The sequence below is a fragment of the Pantherophis guttatus genome, chromosome 14 (assembly GCF_059756535.1).
Source record: "Pantherophis guttatus breed Tessera chromosome 14, ASM5975653v1, whole genome shotgun sequence".
NCBI classification, from domain to species: domain Eukaryota; kingdom Metazoa; phylum Chordata; class Lepidosauria; order Squamata; family Colubridae; genus Pantherophis; species Pantherophis guttatus.
In genome coordinates, this window is record NC_142076.1 from 15,617,532 (window position 1) to 15,636,920 (window position 19,389).

Genomic DNA, 19,389 nt, shown 5'->3' on the forward strand with positions numbered 1-19,389 from the left:
ATGTCGGTTAATCCTGGGGGGAAAAAGAGAAATAGGAAAAGAACAATTAGATTTGGGTTCATTGGGGTTTACCTGGTTATTCTCTTTGGAATGTATGAAGGAGTTTCGAGGCCTTAACATGCTGAGTGTCCACCCATTCGGTTTGAGATGAGGGGAAATGCTGTGTCCTTACAAATGTCCTGCTTTGGTGACGGCCACCAGAATTGGCGCTTTGTGAAGTGTAAGGTTTTCACAAAGCCAAATTGCCCTGCAGTTTTTGAATTGTGGCATTTCTACACTACAATTCATTGGCTTTCAGGCACATACAATTTGGCCCCCACCCAGGCTAAGTCATCGTGTACAGTACAGTCTGTTTGGTGGTCCCTGAACCACTAGTCCTCCTTCAACTCTACTTTCAAGATCATCTGGCACCTTTGGGGGAGCATTTTTCTTGAGCTCTAGTAGAAAAGTGGTACTGCCAATTGCTTGGATGGAATGACTAGTCTAATAATCTCAGCTTTAGAGCTGTTGTATTGGGGCAGCCATGGGAGGGCATCCGCCAAGAAGTTCTAACTGAGCACATTGCTGAGCACATTGTAAGCCGCCCTGAGTCTTCGGAGAAGGGCGGCATATAAATCAAATTAAAAAAAAAAAACTGCCTGGGAGGTACCATAAAGTGAAATTAAAATGATTAAAGTACTGAGCCCACCACACTTGTTGGGGGACAGTTTTCTGGTTTGTTTTTTTTAAAGCAGTTCTAGGTCTTTATGATCTGTCCAGACCTTGAAAGGAATTTTGTTCCCCTCTAGAAAATGCCTCCGTGTCAATAGTGTCCAGCTTACTGCATAACTTCCTTTTCTCATACTACCCACCTGCGCTCTGTTTCACTCAGCTTTTTGGAAGTGTAGGCACATGACTGCAGGGTCCCTTGATCATTTTTATGCAGCAGCTCTGCATCCACAGCCACGTCACTGGTATCTGCTTGGATGACAAAGAAGGTGTTAGGGTTTGCTGCTTTAGTATGGGCTCCACCACAAATAGGCATTTGAGTTTTTCAAATGCCTCCTGGCACTCCATTGTCCATTTCAGTGGCTGACTGGGTTTGGGCTTCCCCCTCCCCTTTGTTTTCAGTAAGCTGGTGATACAAAGTGCTATCTGAGCAAATGATGGGCTTAATTGACAGTAAAAATTTGCAAATCCCAAGAAACTTTGGAGTTGTTTCTTGGTGTGAGGAGGAGCCCACCTCTCAGGGTCCATTTCTATCCCATCGTGGGAGATACAGAACCCAAGATAGTTAATTTTGCTTTGATGGAATTTGCACTTGGACAGTTTAGCGTACAACTGAGCGGCCAGGAGTTTTCTGAGTGTGGCTCGGGCCAGCTTCACTTGCTCAGCCATGGTTTCAATGTAGATTAAAATATCATCCAAGTAAACTAGCAATAGCATTTAGACTTATATACCGCTTCACAGTGCTTTACAGCCCTCTGTAAGCGGTTACAGTCAGCCAATTGCCCCCAACAATCCGGGTCCTCATTTTACCCTCCTCCTAAGGATGGAAGGCTGAGTCAACCTTGAGCCTGGTGAGATTCAAACTGCCAAACTGCTGGCAATCAGCAGAAGTAGCCTGCAGTGTTGCATTCTAACCACTGTGTCACCACGGCTCAAACTAGGACTCCTTTATACAGGTGTTCATGCAGCACTTCTGTCAACTTGCAAAGCTTTCAACTTGACAACTTCATTTATCAGTCCCATTAAAACAGCAGGGGCGCCCTACAGTCCCAAAGGAAAGCATCCAAAATTGGAAAAATCCTAGAGGGCACTAAAAGCAGTCTTCTACTCGTCACCTTCCTTAATTCTAACTCAGTAGTATGCCTCTCACAGATAACCCAGCTCTTTGGCCAGGTGGGCCAGCATGTCCTTCATCAGGGGTTTTACATCAAGCTCCCCTTGCACCCCACCTCTTTGTGGGCCCTGGGGCTAGGTTTTGGGCTGGCTGCGCAGCTCAGCAATTAGTGGCTCAGTGCCTCTTCCTTTCTTTCCTTCCTTCTCTTCTCTAGCTTCATAAATTGAGTTTTAAATTTGGAATTCTTAAATTTTTGGGTTTTTTAGTTAATTGGCCTTAAATGTAATACCTTTAATAATTTTTTAAATTTAAATTGTGATATTTGTATCGTGTTTTTACCTGGCTGTACACTGAGTCCTTCGGGAAAGGGGCGGTATAGAAATAAAATTATCCTTATCCTTATCCTTTTCTCCTCTCCTTCTTTCTTTCTGTCAGAAGGGATCTTCGCCACCTGAGGCTAGGTCGATCTCCACTTCTTCAGCCAGGACATACCACAGATGGGGTGCCCCAGGAGATGCAGGTGTTGTAGACGTCGACACTTAGCCTGTCTTGGAAACACTCAATAAAAGCATGTTAATCAGTTAATCAATCAGTCAAATTCTTGGGTGTAGGCAGCCACAGGTCTCCGGCTCTGGCTGATAGTCTTTATTCGCATTCTGGCTTTGCGATCGGTGAGTGGATCTTCAAATTTCTTTTGGAGCACTGCCATGAAAGTTGAAGTTGCACAGCTCCAGGGCATCATCATTATCTATTCTGTCCACCCTCCCCCCCCAGCACAGCTTCCCTCCACCTGCAGAGCTTCCCCAATTTCCTCTATCCCCCCTGCACTCTGTTTATGGCAAGATGCCAGCAAGCATAGTGAAGCATAGCAAAAATGGCAGAGCTGACAGTTATCATAGGGCCTGAATTTTGCTCTATTGAGATTTACTCTGATGGGTATTACTTGTTCTTTGCTATTTTTTTTTTTTAATTTCCTGTCTCTTTCTGGTTTTGTTTTGGTTTTTGTGTTATCACTACATTTTATATTTGGTTATTGTCTTTTCTTATCCCTTCTTTGTAAATTAGAAAGTAAAACCAATCGATAAATAAACCAGATGCCTAGAAATGTTATACTGCTGATGCCTGCTTTGGGGGGGGGGGGTCTGCGCATGTGCTAATCTCAGCAATATGCTTTATAGCATGGGGGTGTTCACTCGAGTTTGTTGCTTTTGGGTCTACATATAAAAAATAAATGTGATTTGTCCTTATTCTGCTTCAGATCAGCTTATTTTCAGGGCAAAGAAGCAAAAATGGACTATTTGAAATCCAGTGAATAATTAATTATACTTACACTTAATGACTGCTGCAAAAAGAGGCATAAAGTCATCTCAGTCATAAGGGGGAAATCTGTTTTACAACTATCATGACTTATGACCACGATGGGCAGGTTTCACCATGGTTGTAAGTCAAAGACCACCTCTACATCTCAAAAAAAATGACAACGGATCATCTCTACAATCCTCTCCCCTCAGATAGGGAACATTGTTCTGCTTTTACCTGCACATTCGCTTAGCCAACACATTGATAGAGTCAAAGGTTCTTTAAAAATTCCAACTTTTTTGACAATTTGGTGTCTGGAATCATTCCATTCAGCAGTTCCACACTCTGTCCTGGAGATAAGGAAAATCGGGTGCCTGTTCTTTGATAAATCACACACTTTTATATCATATTCGAACTTGGGCTCTGCTTTTAATCTGGCTCCCCCAGATTACTAAATCAGGAATACTTCACATTTCTTATCCTGAAACTCCATTTGAGCCTCATTCTTACTGACAGACTATTTTATCATTATTCGTAAAAGCAGAGACCCACTGCAAATAATTTATGAAGTGTCGAACCAAAGATAACTAATGATCAGCTGGCAGAGCCAGCATTAGTTTCTCAACAGTATTCCGTGCTTGAATATTCTAGTGGGCTCAAAGACAGGTGATACAGTTTCAGGAATCATTGGAGGAGGGGGGGGGGTGTTGCACAGCTCAGGTTAGTTTGCATTTGTCATCCAGTTGTTCCTCCTAGCTGTTCATCTAATAATGTGCAGATTAATGTTCAGTTTGAACATTATACAGCAAGTGGAATGGGACAATTTATCATGGCAACTTTTTCGCACTCACTTCAGCCCGACCCCATCACAGCTGACCTAGCTTAGGCATTTTCAGCTGGCCCTCTGCCAGCACCACTTCCCCCCACATTGGTGCCCTGTCCTCCCCACCCACCCCTGCATGATCACGGCAGATTCACCCAAGGAAACATTCTTGACCAATTTGTGGTGCAGGACAACTAAACTCCAGCCGATCCCCACATTGAGGGATGGGGCCTCTGCCTTCTCAGTGGATGGCAGCAGCCTCGAGTGCCAGGGTCAAAGGGGTGGGGTCTGAAAAAGAGATGTGCCTTCAAGGGGCTGTTCAAGCTAGCAAACAGGGCTGGCTGGGCAGGGGCGCTAGCAGCTGGAGAGTGTTGGCAACACTCAAGGCTGGCGGATGTTCACTGGTGTTGCTCCCCACCCAGTTTTTGATTGGGCTGGCACTGTAAGAAGGCTGGGACCAAGAACGTGCACCAGCTTCAAGCCCCACCAACACTCCCCCCTTCCCGGCCATGAACATCTCTCCCTGCCTAGCCAGCCAGCCATCAGTGCTTGCTCAATCCCTAAAAGCACCCAGCATAGCAGGAGCTCTCCAAGCTGCACAGAAAAGCACAATGTTTTTATGCACATTTGTGCTCCACCCCATACTTTACAGGAGAAGTACCCCATCTCTGGAGTAGCAGCTGGGGGTGGGATTTTTTGTTGCAAAGGGAGTGTGTGTTCGCTGGCAAAGAGGGATGTCTGGGAGCCTCCCCCAAGATGTTTTGGGTCCCCACTGGTGGCCCAGAACTTTTGCCGTTGCCGCTACACTTTCAACAAGCCCCTAAATGCTGCCAACCCAGTGCAGGAGAGCTTGAGGGGATGGGGCAGCTGGAATTGCAAGAAGTGGAGTTCAGGGCTTATGCAATAGGCCATAGTGCCATAGTGGCAGAAGCATGGTGGTGGATCTCACAGCGCAGGCCTTTCCATACTCCACCTCCCTGTCCCAAGCCTCTCCGGAAACCGAGACTGTTGCCATTCATGGAGAAGGCAGAGGTCCTTTCCTTGGTATGAGGATCAACTGGCATTTATTTGTCCCAAATCGTGAATTGGCTAAGAATAAGTCTCACTGGGCAAATCACCCATGATCACGTGCCTAGGGGAAAGAACAGGAGATCAGTGGTGGAGATGGACTGCTAGCGCAGGGCCAATTGAGAATGAATGTCCACGATAGTTTGGCAATGATGGGAAAAGAGGGCTAAGGTCAGTGCGAAAATATCAATAAATTAAGCCAGTCCCTACTTTTGGGGCCCTCTGAACTACTAAGAACCACAGCCATGCCTAAAATTACATCAGAAGAAAAAACTATACTATTTTAGAAATGCACACAGACAACCATTCATTAAAAAGGGCAGAGATTTTACTTTGACTTTAAGAATCACTGCCATGTCTAACACTAAGCGGCAACAAAACTATCAAATCCTTTATATCTCATACACTACACCTTCCTATAAAAACAGCTGAAGTTTTTTCTCTATTCTAAGAACCATCCCCATGGCCAAAGTTATATCAGGCAAGGAAACTCTAAAATCTAGTATAAACCAACAGCCACGCCAAGCCTTAAAATGGGCCACTGAGCACTAATCATTCTCATCAGGAAGACCATGTTTCAAACCCCCTAAAAAAGTAGGGTTGGTTTTTCATCACTGAGGTATAAAGCCCTAACAATAGGGACAAAGTTGTGGATGTTGCTATGGCAACGTCACATGCATTCTATTCGTTTTTCATCTAGATTGTTTTATATAGACATCATTACTACGATTATATTGCGTTGGTCCATAGTGACATTGTCACAACCAGTTCAGGCACTTGAACCAGTTACCCCATCGCCATAGGGGTCACGCCCGATAGCCGTGCAATCCCAGCCACGGGTGGGTTTCCAGCCAACAGCCACGCCTAGCCTTAAAATGGGCCGTTGAGCTGTTTTCTGGTTCTAAGAACCATCGCCTTGGCCAAAATTACGCCAGGCAAGAAAACTATAAACTGTATTATCAGCCAATAGCCAGACCTAGCCTTAAAATGGGCCATTGAGCTGTTTTCTGGTTCTAAGAACCATCGCCTTGGCCAAAATTACGCCAGGCAACAAAACTATAAATTCTATTATCAGCCAATAGCCACGCCTAGCCTTAAAGTGGGCCGTTGAGCTGTTTTCTGGTTCTAAGAACCATCGCCTTGGCCAAAATTACACCAGGCAAGAAAACTATGAACTGTATTATCAGCCAATAGCCATGCCTAGCATTAAAGTGGGCCGTTGAGCTGTTTTCTGGTTCTAAAAACCATCGCCTTGGCCAAAGTTACACCAGGCAAGAAAACTATAAACTCTATTATCAGCCAATAGCCACACCTAGCCTTAAAATGGGCCATTGAGCTGTGTTCTGGTTCTAAAAACCATCGCCTTGGCCAAAATTACGCCAGGCAAGAAAACTATAAACTCTATTATCAGCCAATAGCCACGCCTAGCCTTAAAATGGGCCATTGAGCTGTGTTCTGGTTCTAAAAACCATCGCCTTGGCCAAAATTACGCCAGGCAAGAAAACTATAAACTCTATTATCAGCCAATAGCCACGCCTAGCCTTAAAATGGGCCATTGAGCTGTGTTCTGGTTCTAAAAAAAACGCCTTGGCCAAAATTACACCAGGCAAGAAAACTATAAACTGTATTATCAGCCAATAGCCATGCCTAGCATTAAAGTGGGCCGTTGAGCTGTTTTCTGGTTCTAAAAACCATCGCCTTGGCCAAAGTTACACCAGGCAAGAAAACTATAAACTCTATTATCAGCCAATAGCCACACCTAGCCTTAAAATGGGCCATTGAGCTGTGTTCTGGTTCTAAAAACCATCGCCTTGGCCAAAATTACGCCAGGCAACAAAACTATAAACTCTATTATCAGCCAATAGCCACGCCTAGCCTTAAAATGGGCCATTGAGCTGTGTTCTGGTTCTAAAAACCATCGCCTTGGCCAAAGTTACACCAGGCAAGAAAACTATAAACTCTATTATCAGCCAATAGCCACACCTAGCCTTAAAATGGGCCATTGAGCTGTGTTCTGGTTCTAAAAACCATCGCCTTGGCCAAAATTACGCCAGGCAAGAAAACTATAAACTCTATTATCAGCCAATAGCCACGCCTAGCCTTAAAATGGGCCATTGAGCTGTGTTCTGGTTCTAAAAAAAACGCCTTGGCCAAAATTACACCAGGCAAGAAAACTATAAACTGTATTATCAGCCAATAGCCATGCCTAGCATTAAAGTGGGCCGTTGAGCTGTTTTCTGGTTCTAAAAACCATCGCCTTGGCCAAAGTTACACCAGGCAAGAAAACTATAAACTCTATTATCAGCCAATAGCCACACCTAGCCTTAAAATGGGCCATTGAGCTGTGTTCTGGTTCTAAAAACCATCGCCTTGGCCAAAATTACGCCAGGCAACAAAACTATAAACTCTATTATCAGCCAATAGCCACGCCTAGCCTTAAAATGGGCCATTGAGCTGTGTTCTGGTTCTAAAAACCATCGCCTTGGCCAAAGTTACACCAGGCAAGAAAACTATAAACTCTATTATCAGCCAATAGCCACACCTAGCCTTAAAATGGGCCATTGAGCTGTGTTCTGGTTCTAAAAACCATCGCCTTGGCCAAAATTACGCCAGGCAAGAAAACTATAAACTCTATTATCAGCCAATAGCCACACCTAGCCTTAAAATGGGCCATTGAGCTGTTTTCTGGTTCTAAGAACCATCGCCTTGGCCAAAATTACGCCAGGCAACAAAACTATAAACTCTATTATCAGCCAATAGCCACGCCTAGCCTTAAAGTGGGCCATTGAGCTGTTTTCTGGTTCTAAAAACCATCGCCTTGGCCAAAATTACGCCAGGCACGAAAACTATAAATTCTATTATCAGCCAATAGCCACGCCTAGCCTTAAAATGGGCCATTGAGCTGTGTTCTGGTTCTAAGAACCATCGCCTTGGCCAAAATTACGCCAGGCAACAAAACTATAAACTCTATTATCAACCAAGAGCCACGCCTAGCCTTAAAATGGGCCATTGAGCTGTTTTCTGGTTCTAAGAACCATCGCCTTGGCCAAAATTATGCCAGGCAAGAAAACTATAAACTCTATTATCAGCCAATAGCCACGCCTAGCCTTAAAGTGGGCCATTGAGCTGTTTTCTGGTTCTAAAAACCATCGCCTTGGCCAAAATTACGCCAGGCAAGAAAACTATAAATTCTATTATCAGCCAATAGCCACGCCTAGCCTTAAAATGGGCCATTGAGCTGTGTTCTGGTTCTAAGAACCATCGCCTTGGCCAAAATTACGCCAGGCAACAAAACTATAAACTCTATTATCAACCAAGAGCCACGCCTAGCCTTAAAATGGGCCATTGAGCTGTTTTCTGGTTCTAAAAACCATCGCCTTGGCCAAAATTACGCCAGGCAACAAAACTATAAATTCTATTATCAGCCAATAGCCACGCCTAGCCTTAAAATGGGCCATTGAGCTGTTTTCTGGTTCTAAAAACCATCGCCTTGGCCAAAGTTACACCAGGCAAGAAAACTATAAACATTTATTATCAGCCAATAGCCATGCCTAGCCTTAAAGTGGGCCATTGAGCTGTTTTCTGGTTCTAAAAACCATTGCCTTGGCCAAAATTACGCCAGGCAACAAAACTATAAACTCTATTATCAGCCAATAGCCACGCCTAGCCTTAAAATGGGCCATTGAGCTGTTTTCTGGTTCTAAAAACCATCGCCTTGGCCAAAGTTACACCAGGCAAGAAAACTATAAACAGTTATTATCAGCCAATAGCCATGCCTAGCCTTAAAATGGGCCATTGAGCTGTTTTCTGGTTCTAAGAACCATCGCCTTGGCCAAAATTACGCCAGGCAACAAAACTATAAATTCTATTATCAGCCAATAGCCACGCCTAGCCTTAAAATGGGCCATTGAGCTGTTTTCTGGTTCTAAAAACCATCGCCTTGGCCAAAGTTACACCAGGCAAGAAAACTATAAACAGTTATTATCAGCCAATAGCCATGCCTAGCCTTAAAGTGGGCCATTGAGCTGTTTTCTGGTTCTAAAAACCATTGCCCTGGCCAAAATTACGCCAGGCAACAAAACTATAAACTCTATTATCAGCCAATAGCCACGCCTAGCCTTAAAATGGGCCATTGAGCTGTTTTCTGGTTCTAAAAACCATCGCCTTGGCCAAAGTTACACCAGGCAAGAAAACTATAAACAGTTATTATCAGCCAATAGCCATGCCTAGCCTTAAAATGGGCCATTGAGCTGTTTTCTGGTTCTAAGAACCATCGCCTTGGCCAAAATTACGCCAGGCAACAAAACTATAAATTCTATTATCAGCCAATAGCCACGCCTAGCCTTAAAATGGGCCATTGAGCTGTTTTCTGGTTCTAAAAACCATCGCCTTGGCCAAAGTTACACCAGGCAAGAAAACTATAAACAGTTATTATCAGCCAATAGCCACGCCTAGCCTTAAAATGGGCCATTGTGCTGTTTTCTGGTTCTAAAAACCATCGCCTTGGCCAAAATTACGCCAGGCAACAAAACTATAAATTCTATTATCAGCCAATAGCCACGCCTAGCCTTAAAATGGGCCATTGAGCTGTGTTCTGGTTCTAAAAACCATCGCCTTGGCCAAAGTTACACCAGGCAAGAAAACTATAAACATTTATTATCAGCCAATAGCCACGCCTAGCCTTAAAATGGGCCATTGAGCTGTTTTCTGGTTCTAAAAACCATCGCCTTGGCCAAAGTTACACCAGGCAAGAAAACTATAAACAGTTATTATCAGCCAATAGCCATGCCTAGCCTTAAAGTGGGCCATTGAGCTGTTTTCTGGTTCTAAAAACCATTGCCTTGGCCAAAATTACACCAGGCAAGAAAACTATAAACTCTATTATCAGCCAATAGCCACGCCTAGCCTTAAAATGGGCCATTGAGCTGTGTTCTGGTTCTAAAAACCATCGCCTTGGCCAAAGTTACGCCAGGCAAGAAAACTATAAACAGTTATTATCAGCCAATAGCCACGCCTAGCCTTAAAATGGGCCATTGAGCTGTGTTCTGGTTCTAAAAACCATCGCCTTGGCCAAAGTTACGCCAGGCAACAAAACTATAAATTCTATTATCAGCCAATAGCCACGCCTAGCCTTAAAATGGGCCATTGAGCTGTGTTCTGGTTCTAAAAACCATCGCCTTGGCCAAAGTTACACCAGGCAAGAAAACTATAAACATTTATTATCAGCCAATAGCCACGCCTAGCCTTAAAATGGGCCATTGAGCTGTTTTCTGGTTCTAAAAACCATTGCCTTGGCCAAAGTTACACCAGGCAAGAAAACTATAAACAGTTATTATCAGCCAATAGCCATGCCTAGCCTTAAAGTGGGCCATTGAGCTGTTTTCTGGTTCTAAGAACCATCGCCTTGGCCAAAATTACGCCAGGCAACAAAACTATAAATTCTATTATCAGCCAATAGCCACGCCTAGCCTTAAAATGGGCCATTGAGCTGTTTTCTGGTTCTAAAAACCATCGCCTTGGCCAAAATTACGCCAGGCAACAAAACTATAAATTCTATTATCAGCCAATAGCCACGCCTAGCCTTAAAATGGGCCATTGAGCTGTGTTCTGGTTCTAAAAACCATCGCCTTGGCCAAAGTTACACCAGGCAAGAAAACTATAAACATTTATTATCAGCCAATAGCCACGCCTAGCCTTAAAATGGGCCATTGAGCTGTTTTCTGGTTCTAAAAACCATCGCCTTGGCCAAAGTTACACCAGGCAAGAAAACTATAAACAGTTATTATCAGCCAATAGCCATGCCTAGCCTTAAAGTGGGCCATTGAGCTGTTTTCTGGTTCTAAAAACCATTGCCTTGGCCAAAATTACACCAGGCAAGAAAACTATAAACTCTATTATCAGCCAATAGCCACGCCTAGCCTTAAAATGGGCCATTGAGCTGTGTTCTGGTTCTAAAAACCATCGCCTTGGCCAAAGTTACGCCAGGCAAGAAAACTATAAACAGTTATTATCAGCCAATAGCCACGCCTAGCCTTAAAATGGGCCATTGAGCTGTGTTCTGGTTCTAAAAACCATCGCCTTGGCCAAAGTTACGCCAGGCAACAAAACTATAAATTCTATTATCAGCCAATAGCCACGCCTAGCCTTAAAATGGGCCATTGAGCTGTGTTCTGGTTCTAAAAACCATCGCCTTGGCCAAAGTTACACCAGGCAAGAAAACTATAAACATTTATTATCAGCCAATAGCCACGCCTAGCCTTAAAATGGGCCATTGAGCTGTTTTCTGGTTCTAAAAACCATTGCCTTGGCCAAAGTTACACCAGGCAAGAAAACTATAAACAGTTATTATCAGCCAATAGCCATGCCTAGCCTTAAAGTGGGCCATTGAGCTGTTTTCTGGTTCTAAAAACCATTGCCTTGGCCAAAATTACACCAGGCAAGAAAACTATAAACTCTATTATCAGCCAATAGCCACGCCTAGCCTTAAAATGGGCCATTGAGCTGTGTTCTGGTTCTAAAAACCATCGCCTTGGCCAAAGTTACGCCAGGCAAGAAAACTATAAACAGTTATTATCAGCCAATAGCCACGCCTAGCCTTAAAATGGGCCATTGAGCTGTTTTCTGGTTCTAAGAACCATCGCCTTGGCCAAAATTACGCCAGGCAAGAAAACTATAAACTCTATTATCAGCCAATAGCCATGCCTAGCCTTAAAATGGGCCATTGAGCTGTGTTCTGGTTCTAAAAACCATTGCCTTGGCCAAAATTACACCAGGCAAGAAAACTATAAACTCTATTATCAGCCAATAGCCACGCCTAGCCTTAAAATGGGCCATTGAGCTGTGTTCTGGTTCTAAAAACCATCGCCTTGGCCAAAGTTACGCCAGGCAAGAAAACTATAAACATTTATTATCAGCCAATAGCCACGCCTAGCCTTAAAATGGGCCATTGAGCTGTTTTCTGGTTCTAAGAACCATCGCCTTGGCCAAAATTACGCCAGGCAAGAAAACTATAAACTCTATTATCAGCCAATAGCCACGCCTAGCCTTAAAATGGGCCATTGAGCTGTTTTCTGGTTCTAAAAACCATTGCCTTGGCCAAAATTACGCCAGGCAAGAAAACTATAAACTCTATTATCAGCCAATAGCCACGCCTAGCCTTAAAATGGGCCATTGAGCTGTTTTCTGGTTCTAAGAACCATCGCCTTGGCCAAAGTTACACCAGGCAAGAAAACTATAAACAGTTATTATCAGCCAATAGCCATGCCTAGCCTTAAAATGGGCCATTGAGCTGTTTTCTGGTTCTAAGAACCATCGCCTTGGCCAAAATTACGCCAGGCAACAAAACTATAAATTCTATTATCAGCCAATAGCCACGCCTAGCCTTAAAATGGGCCATTGAGCTGTTTTCTGGTTCTAAAAACCATTGCCTTGGCCAAAATTACACCAGGCAAGAAAACTATAAACAGTTATTATCAGCCAATAGCCATGCCTAGCCTTAAAATGGGCCATTGAGCTGTTTTCTGGTTCTAAGAACCATCGCCTTGGCCAAAATTACGCCAGGCAACAAAACTATAAATTCTATTATCAGCCAATAGCCACGCCTAGCCTTAAAATGGGCCATTGAGCTGTTTTCTGGTTCTAAAAACCATCGCCTTGGCCAAAGTTACACCAGGCAAGAAAACTATAAACTCTATTATCAGCCAATAGCCACGCCTAGCCTTAAAATGGGCCATTGAGCTGCTTTCTGGTTCTAAAAACCATCGCCTTGGTCAACGTTTCGCCAGGCAAGAAAACTATAAACTCTATTATCAGCCAATAGCCATGCCTAGCCTTAAAATGGGCCATTGAGCTTTGTTTTCTGGTTCTAAAAACCATCGCCTTGGCCAAAGTTACACCAGGCAAGAAAACTATAAACGGTATTATCAGCCAATAGCCATGCCTAGCCTTAAAATGGGCTGTTGAGCTGTTTTCTGGTTCTAAAAACCATCGCCTTGGCCAAAGTTACGCCAGGCAAGAAAACTATAAACTCTATTATCAGCCAATAGCCACGCCTAGCCTTAAAATGGGCCATTGAGCTCTGTTTTCTGGTTCTATAAACTCTATTATCAGCCAATAGCCACGCCTAGCCTTAAAATGGGCCATTGAGCTGCTTTCTGGTTCTAAAAACCATCGCCTTGGCCAAAGTTACACCAGGCAAGAAAACTATACACTCTATTATCAGCCAATAGCCACGCCTAGCCTTAAAGTGGGCCATTGAGCTGTTTTCTGGTTCTAAAAACCATCCCCTTGGCCAAAATTATGCCAGGCAAGAAAACTATAAACTCTATTATCAGCCAATAGCCATGCCTAGCCTTAAAGTGGGCCATTGAGCTGTGTTCTGGTTCTAAAAACCATCCCCTTGGCCAAAATTACGCCAGGCAAGAAAACTATAAACTCTATTATCAGCCAATAGCCACGCCTAGCCTTAATATGGGCCTTTGAGCTTTGTTTTCTGGTTCAGAGAACCATGGTTAGCATTAAACCTAGGAAGAGAGGTATAAAGAGATATGTGATAACAGCAACTAGCAATCCGAATACCTCATGAAATCTCCTTAGTTTCACAACGGATTGACAGATTTAAGCATAGTTTCAACCTGGGAATCAGAGCATTATAGAACATGCGAAGTTGTTAGGAAAATTCTAAAAGTCCAGCATGCTTACAAATTAGCCATCACGCAGCACATAGACATAAACCATATCTCTAGCCTGTCCACAAGGGACAATCAACAAGCCCAAGGTAAGCAGATTGATCCTAGATTAACATCAGATCAACACACAGTAAATAATGCCCAAAGAAATAGCCAGAATTTTCAAGAATAAATCGGAGAAATGTTGGAAGTGTCACCAGACGCCGGGTCCATATTACCATATGTGGTGGACATGCAGAGAAGCCAAAAGATATTGGACAACGATACACACGTGGTTGGAAAAAATGAGCCACACTGACTTTAAACCAGAAATATTTTTATTACTTATTTATTATTATTTATTAGTTTGATTTATATGCCGCCCTTCTCCGGAGACTCAGGGTGGCTTACAATGCGTTAAGCAATAGCCTTCATACTTTTGTATATACCTGCTTAGTAGGGCTTTTTGACCCCCCAAGCGGTGTTCTATTTTATACAAAGTCAGCTTATTGCCCCCACAAACCGGGTTCTCATTTTACCTACCTCAGAAGGATGGAAGGCTGAGTCAACCTTGAGCTTGGTGAGAATTGAACTTGCAGTAATTGCAGGCAGCTGGCAGCTAAGTGTTACTTTAACAGTAATTTAGTCTGCTCCGCTACCAAGGGATCTTACCAGAGACATATAATACAGATTTGCAATATTTAATTGTGAATGTTTTAACGGCGGCTAGAATCGTATTTGCAAAAAGCTGGAAAGAAGAGAAAATACCTACTGATGAAGAATTTTTTGATAAGTGTTACAGATTGATATTTTGAAGATAATGTGAGCACAAAAGGATACTGACCGACCGATACACTGTCTGTAATTGTTTGAAAGGAGGAAGTTCTTATGTTATTTTATGTTTGAAAATAAAAAAATGATTTGAAAAAAAGAAAAATAATAATGCCCAAAGAAGTGCCAAACATGTTAACTACAAATAACTCAACCAAAGAACCTCCAAGACTACTTCCACGAACACTAAAACAAGCCGCCACTAAAACAAAAGTTGAGAGCAAAATCTTGCCCTCCCAACACTTCACTTGTTGGTAATGAAACATCTGCAAGAAAACCACCAAGCTCAGAGAGCACCAAGAACCCCTCATTTAAAAACTGAGCCACAAATCTTGTCCTGTATTGTATACAGCATCATATTAAAATGCATCACCAGGTTTACTTCCAGTGGTAAGAAGTCTGACTGGTACTGGCATTCTTTCTAAGTGAGTGAAGGAGAGATGGAGGTGATCCAAAAGGATTCCTTCCAGTCGGAGTACTGAGGGGGTCCTCAGGGACTGGAGGTTTGCAGCTGAGCACTCTGGACTCCTCTAGGCTGATTTGCCCTCACTGCTCGCTCAGTGGCTTGGAAGGGTCACCAAATGGAACCCCAGAAAGGCCATCCAATGTGAGTCTTCCAGTGTGTGTATGTTCAGGGATTGAATGAGATAGGCAGCGGCCGATTACCAGGCTCATTCAGTCTGAGTATCAGAGACTGGAAGCTCAGGGACTGAATGACCCCCCACAAGTAGGGGAGGTCAGTTAGAAATGTATATGTTTTAGATACATTTCTCACATTCATGCCTACTGTTTTATACAGCAAAACTTCACTAAAGCAAGCCTTAGGGTAAGCTTTAGCAAGGCCCAAAGGTTTTTGCCATAATTAATCTCATGTTGCCAACAGTACCTGTCAGGCTTCTTGGCTAAATGCAGCGCTGGATAGTTAATGAAACCAATGACTTACCTTTGATGTCTTCAGTTTTGACTGATTTTACTCAGTGAGTGCCTCTGAAATTAAAAAAAAAAAAATCAACATCACCAAATGTCCACCTGATGTTCAAAGACTAGAAAACCAATTCAACAATTTCACAAATAGGCTTTTATGTGCTTTATGTTACCAGTGAAAAAAGATACAATGAATTGGAATATTGTCACTTTATTGTCATTGTATTGTATTGTATTACATTGTAATACATTGTATTGTATTGTTTTGAATATTGTGCCCTTGAGAATACCTCAGACCCACAGGTTTCTACTGTTCCCAAAGATATGGTCTCCAGCCCTAAAGCAATTTTAGTTAACTTTTGCCTTTAGTTCATTGAAGAAGCTAGTCTCCTACATGTTTTGCTTTTTTTAAGGGCTTGAGCCTTGGCTAGAATTACCTCAGGTCCCAAGAATTGACTTTATTTTACAGAGCAAGGTCAGCTCCTGGACTTGGAGTAATTTAGCCAAAGTAGCTAATCCTCTTCACATTTTGCTTTTTTTTTTTTTAGTTTAGAGTAGAAAATGGAAGCCCTAGGCTTTATTGGCCAAGTGAGATCAGACACACAAGGAATTTGTTTTAAGAACTTGAGCCTTGCCTAAAATTACCTCAGATCCCAAGAATTCACTTTATTCCAGAGAGCAAGGTCAGCTCCTAAGGTAATTTTACCTTTAAAACTATTTTTAAATCTGACTCACCATGGTGGTTTGGTCCTTTTTAACATGGTCAAGATTTACCTCAGCCAATATTTTACTTTTAAGAACTTGACTTAAACTTGACTTATTTTACTTTAAGAACTCTAGCCTTGGCTTAGAATTGCCTCAGGTCCCAAGAACATATTATTTATCTATTATTATTACTTATTTCTGAGAACAAGACAACTCCTGGACCTGAAGTAATTGTACTGTAGTTAACTTTAGAATAGAGTACTTTATTTGGCTAAGGAATTTTAGGAACTTGAGCCTTAACTAAAAGTACCTCAAGTCCCAAGCATTCATTAATTCCTGAGAGCAAGGTCAGCTCTTGAGGTAACTTTTATCTTTAAAGTTACTTTTAATTCTGACTTGCCTGTGGTGGTTTGGCCCTTTCAACAGGACATGGCTGAGATTACCTCAGGTTCCACCAGTACTCTAAAAACTTAAGTTTTGGCTAAAATTACCCTCAGTTGACTATTTCAAGAAAGTAAGGTCAACTCATGGACATGAAGTAATTTTGCCTTTAGTTACTTGAAGTAGCTAGTCCTCTACATGCTTTGCTTCTTTTAAGAACTTGGCTAAAATTACCTCAGGTGCCAAGAATTAAACTTTATTCAAGAGAGGAAAGGTCAATTCCAGAGACTGAAGCACAATTTTGCCTTTAAGCTGACGTTAACACTTCTTCCACCTGTGCTAGTTTAGCCCTTTTAACTGCACATGCCTAAAAATTTCCCTCAGCTTTATTCCTCCTAAGCTAATTTTAACTCTTGCTCACCTGTGGTGGTTTGGTCGTTTTTTTGTGTTTGTTTTTAACCAAGGCATGGCCGAAATGAACTCAAGACTCCACCAATATTTTACTCCCTAAAAACTCGAGCCTTCGCTAAAACTATTCAGGGACCCAGAAGTTTGCCTCATTTCCCTGAGGGAAACCGCTTTGTGGGACCGACTGAGGTAACTTCACCCTAGGTGAGCTGTGGTAATTTGGAGTCCTTTAAATAAGATGCAGAGATATTACCTCAGCCATCCCTGGCATTTTACTCCTAAGAGTATTTTTTTACTCCTAGGAGTAGTTTTACTCCTAGGAGTAGTTTTACTCCTAAGCATTAAAATTACCCCAGGTGCTATCCTTACTCCCAGAGAATTGACTATTCACTAGCGCCCCTCCGCATCCCACCACCACATCCAAGAGTCTCCGCTCTAGATTTACCTCAGGACGCAAGAGGCTACAGCACGGTCCAAGGCACGAAGTCTTCGGCTGCGGAAGCGCAGATGGGAGAGAGAGGGGTTTTGTTTTCCCCACATCTCCCGCGCCCTTGCAGCGGCGTCTCTATCGAAGGAAGAAGAGACGCAGCGTCTCTGGAGAGTCTCGGTCACCCAGGTCAGGGGTTGTCCCGTGACTTGGAGTTTTGTTTTTTGTTTTCCCTCTCAAAGAGGCAACTGTGACTTTCTCTGCTTTTTTCTTCGAAGACCTTTCGCTTCTCCGAGAGACGCAAGCGGCGCTTGCTGCTTCTGCAGCGCGCTCGCTTCATTTACCTCGGCGTGAGGAGCCCGCCGACTTTTTAAACTCGAAGGGAGGGGGGAAGAGAGAGAGAGAGAGAGGGAAGCCAATCAGCCAATCCGAGGGAATGGATCCTTCAAAGCAGCCAATCAAACAGCCGAGGTGGGCGGTCCGAGAGCGCCGGGCGGGAAAGGCACGCGCGTGAGGTACGCAGGTGAGACCGCTTTCGGCCAAAGTTGCCATGGAAACGGGGCGCGAGGCGGCTCCTCCTGGCCAGGTGGGCCTCGGCCGCCCAGGTGAGGGAGATTGGAGGCAGGCAGGCAGTCTATGTGCACGTGTGTGTGAGTGTGCAAGTGCCTTCTCCTCCAGGCATCGCCCCACCTGAGGAACCCTTCGCCGAGAGCCACACTTGTCTCAAATAAAATTGTATAGGTTCTTCTCCTGCTTGAGCAGAGGGTTGGACTAGAAGACCTCCGGGGTCCCTTCCATCTCTATTCTGATTGACCTTGCTTTTTTAACCCATTTCAGATCGATGACCTGGGCCAGGGGGTCTCCAACCTTGGCAACCTTAAGACTTGTGGACTTCAATTCCCAGAATTCTTCAGCCAGGTGGCTGAAGAATTCTGGGAATTGAAGTCCACAAGTCTTAAGGTTGCCAAGGTTGGAGACCCCCTGACCTGGGCAAATGTGAAGCACTCTAGGCCACATTTCAAGGAGTTGTAAGGAGGCAGATACAGGGGTGAAATCCAGCAGGTTCTGACAGGTTCTGTAGAACCAGTAGCGGAAATTTTGAGCAGTTCGGAGAACCGGCAAATACCACCTCTGGCTGGTGGGAATGGAGATTTTGCAGTATCCTTTCTCTGGAGTGGGGTGGGAACGGAGATTTTGCAGTATCCTTCCCCTGGAGTGGGGTGGGAATGGAGATTTTGCAATATCTTTCCCCTGCTATGCCCACCAAGCCACGCCCACCAAGCCACACCACACCACGCCCATAGAACTGGTAGTAAAAAAATGTGGATTTCACCACTGGGCAGATGCATGCCTTCTCCTATGAGTAAGTACGTGTTTTTATTACCATGTGTCTGCTATGAGCACAGAGCGCATAAGAGCCAGACACATGGACAAACATTTCAGTCCTATTTATATAGTTCTTCTACATGCCGGTCGTAACGTGACGCAGTTGCATAGAAACTAGAAATGTGAGTTTCTGCTGGCCGGGACTGTCACTGTTCAGCAACGGTGGTGGACCCACTCGTAATGTTGGCCATGGAGACTTGCTGGAAATGACACTTCCTTAGTTATTTGAAGCTGCCTCATCCCAGTTCAAATGATTATCTGGCCAGATAGCAAATAATTCTCTAGCTAACTGTCCAGGTTTCCAGGGAGATGTTGGTTATATCATCTGCTTTTGACTCAAAGCAGGGGGAAAACAAAGTCTTCTATACATAAACCCAAAGCTCCAGCATTCAGGCGTTTTGAAACTCAAGGAGCAATTATTTCTGTTTGCAAGTTTCTATACTATTTATTAAAAAGTTTAATCCCACCTTTATTACTTTATGAGTCAAGGTGGCAATCATACATATTTTTCTCCTCTGTTCACCACAAAACAACCCTGTGAGGGGGGCTGGGCTAACAGAGTGACTGATCCAAAGTCACCTAGTCTGCTTGCATGCCCAAGGTGGCACTAGAACTCACTGTCTCCTGGTGATTGGCCCAAAGTCACCCA

The 19,389-nt window shown here is 43.6% G+C and overlaps 1 protein-coding gene and 1 long non-coding RNA gene across 3 annotated transcripts in view; one reads left to right on the forward strand and one right to left on the reverse strand.

Annotated features, from left to right (window-relative positions):
• IQCK (IQ motif containing K) overlaps positions 1-3,069 on the forward strand; it is a 124,445-nt gene extending 121,376 nt beyond the window's left edge. For both annotated transcript variants that reach the window (XR_004592697.3, XM_034426256.3), the window contains one exon: positions 2,258-3,069. The gene's annotated coding sequence lies outside the window, so the exon portion shown is untranslated. The remainder of the gene's footprint in view (positions 1-2,257) is intronic.
• Positions 3,070-5,852: 2,783 nt separating this feature from the next.
• On the reverse strand, positions 5,853-17,726 carry LOC148112110 (uncharacterized). Its single transcript, XR_015729885.1, has 2 exons — positions 17,373-17,726; positions 5,853-15,496 (listed from the first exon to the last, which is right to left on the reverse strand). It is a non-coding gene; the product is annotated as an uncharacterized LOC148112110 (long non-coding RNA).
• Positions 17,727-19,389: the final 1,663 nt, after the last annotated feature.